General features: G+C 41.0%; 1 pseudogene; it reads left to right on the top strand.

The window, feature by feature from the left end:
- The first annotated feature begins 389 nt into the window (after positions 1-389).
- Positions 390-843, top strand: LOC132774466 (small ribosomal subunit protein eS12-like; annotated as a pseudogene).
- The last annotated feature ends 2,359 nt before the right edge of the window (positions 844-3,202 follow it).

The raw sequence follows: 3,202 nt of genomic DNA, 5'->3' as shown, positions 1-3,202 counted from the left end.
TACTGGCTTACATGTCCTGCTCATAGATGAAATTTGCTCAACTCCTCTTTCTCACTGGAAGGGAGATGGATGGGGAACCAAACAAGGAGAATTGCTTATGATTGGCTGTGTTCTGACAGCTGTTGTATGAGGATGTAGACATTGCCTGAAATTTCTTGCAGATGCTTCACAAATTCTGGAGGATTGTATGGTCGCTATGCACTGGCTATGATGCTTGGCTGCCTCCACGCTCCCATCAGTTGCTACATGGCTATATTGAGGGGAAAGGAAAAAGATCAATATAGCCTGGGTGGTGGTATAATCTTGTTTAATATAGTTCAAATCATCTGTAATACTCAACAAGAATCATGTAAAAAACCGAGGAACTTTTTACTAATGACTTGTGCGGATGCTGTGAGGAACCTTGGGCGGGATTGTCACCACCAACCATGGCTGAGGAAGGCATTGTTGCTGGAGGTGTAATGGATGTCAACACCACCCTTCAAGAAGTGCTAAAGACCACATTCATCCATGATGGATTGGCCTGTGGAATTCATGAAGTTGCCAAAGCCTTAGACATAGGCAAAGCCCATCTTTGTGTTCTTGCATCAAATTGCAACAAGCCCATGTAAGTCAAACTGGTTGAAGCCCTTTGTGCTGAACATCAGATCAACCTTATAAAGGTTGATGACAACAAGAAGCTGGGAGAGTGGGTAGGTCTCTGCAAGATCGACTGAGAATGAAAACCCTGCAAAGTTGTGGGCTGTAGTTATGTGGTTGTGAAAGACTATGTTAAAGAATCTCAGGCTAAAGATGTCATCGAAGAGTACTTCAAGTGCAAGAAATGAACAAATAAAATATTTTTAGCCTGGTTAAAAAAAGGAACTTTTGTGTAAATTAGGTGGCAATCAACTCCTAACAGTTTCTCTTTTCCTCTAGTCCAGCCTCTCCACTGCACTTTCCCTCTGTGTTGTCAGGTTTTCTCTTCCTGTCTGCTGCCTTAACTTTGCTACTCAGTTCCATATATATTGATACAGTCCTTAAATCCAGTGTTTCTCAACCTGGGAGTTGGGACCCCAGGGGTGGTCACGAGGGAGGGTTCAGAGGGGTCGCCAACGACCATCAGAAAACACACATTTCTGATGGTCTTAGGAAACTTTGGCAGAGAAGGCTGAAGATCTCTCCGGCTTACCTTCTATTCCTGTTTGGTGTTGGTGAACTACAACTCACAGAATTCAAAAATAGCCCTCCCAACCCTACCAATATTAAATATTGGCCATGTAGATAGTGTGCCACATTTGGTGCAGATCCATTGTGGGCTGGGTTCAGAGTGCTCTTTGGTTGTAGGTTAACTATAAATCCCAAATGTCAAGGTCTATTTTCCCCAAACTCCACCAGTGTTCACATTTGGGCATATTGAGTATTTGTGCCAAGTTTGGTCCATTATTGTTTGAGTACATGCTCTCTGGAGATAAGTGAACTATATATAACTCCAAAACTCAAGGTCAATGCCCACCAAACCCTTCCAGTATTTTCTGTTGGCCATGAAAGTTCTGCATGCTAAATTTGGTTCAATTCCATAGTTCGTGGAGTTCATAATGCTTTTTGAGTGCAGGCTAACTATAAATCCCACCAACTACAACTCCCAAATGACAAAATCAATCCCCCCTCCAATCCCACAAGTATTCAAATTTGGGCATATTGGGTATTTGTGCTAAATTTGTTCCAGTGAATGAAAACACATCCTTCATATCAGATATTTAGATTACCATTCATAGCAGTAGCAAAATTACAGTTATGAAGTAGCAACAAAAATGTTATGGTTGGGGGTCATCACAACATGAGGAACTGTATTAAGAGATTGTGGCATTAGGAAGATTGAGAACCACTGTTTAAATCTGTATGAAGACTGATGGCTTCCCACCAGGGAAGGGAAACTGCGAGATTTTAAAACTAACACTTTTAAAATCTCGCACTTTCCCTTCCCTGGCGGCGAGCTGCAATGCAGAGGGACGAGGTGGGTGTGGCTAAGCACAGGTCTTCTTGAAGGCCGCTGGGCGCATGGCCTTCAAGAACAGCTGTGCTTAGCTTTGCCCACCTCGTCCCTCTGCATCGCAGCTCGCCACCAGGGAAGGGAAACCGTGAGATTTTAAAACCATTTGTTAGGCTTTGCCAAAATTGCTTAATGGTCTTAAAATGAAAATAACTGTGGGAGACATCCAAAAATAATTCTGAACAATGGGTAAGAATTGCTCCTCCCACTATTCCTGCATGGTTCGAAATTGGTTCAAAAGGAAATTTAATCCGAATTAATTCCGATTTTAGAAGCTTCCGAACAAACTCAAACAAGCCTAATATTTACCATTCCAAAAAATAAAAGAAACCTTGATTTTCTCTAAGGAACGCAATCTTACTAGTGGAGTTGGTTTCGTTATCCCCTCTGCAAGCACGCATCACCTACTGTTAATCACAATGTGTAAATACTTTCTTGAAGAGTTTGAGGGAGGGGGACGTGATAGTAATTAGAACAGGATGGAATTTATAGAATCATAGAGTTGGAAGAGACCACAGAGGGTATCAAATCCGACCCTCTGCCATGCGGGAAAAGCACAACCAAAGCTTTTGGGGAATTTCTGAATATTTTCTTCTAAATGCCCAGGATCAAAACAAAATTATTATTATTAACTTTATTTGTACCCCGCTAGCATCTCCCATGCACTCATGCCGGCCACATGACCTTGGAGGTGTTTACGGACAACGCTGGCTCTTCGGCTTAGAAATGGAGATGAGCACCACACCCCAGAGTCAGACATGACTGGACTTAATGTCAGGGGACTACCTTTACCTTTACCTTTAGCATCTCCCAAAGGACTCGATACGGCTTACAAAGGCCAAGGCCTCAATAAAACAACAATATAACAGATACACATAAACCATAAAGCAAATCAAAACATTAAAGCAATAACGATAAACAGTAAAAACAGTACAAAAACACATGAAATGTACTTGAAAACACAATTTAAAAGAAAATTGGAAATGTAATGTAAAAAAATGGTTCTAATCTATTCTGTTAAACGTGTAAATTCAGTATTGGGAAAATATTTGAATTTTCAGATAAACATTCAATACCTCTTAATGGATAATTCGGGAGAGCAAATTGTTTTATTCTCTCCCTCTGCCTAATTAAAATGTGCCCCATTGAATAGTGAGACAATTAAATCTT

The sequence above is a fragment of the Anolis sagrei genome, chromosome 4, assembly GCF_037176765.1.
Source record: "Anolis sagrei isolate rAnoSag1 chromosome 4, rAnoSag1.mat, whole genome shotgun sequence".
Lineage (NCBI taxonomy): Eukaryota > Metazoa > Chordata > Lepidosauria > Squamata > Dactyloidae > Anolis > Anolis sagrei.
The sequence above is the reverse complement of the archived record's forward strand: the minus strand, read 5'-3'. Positions and strand labels throughout refer to the sequence as shown.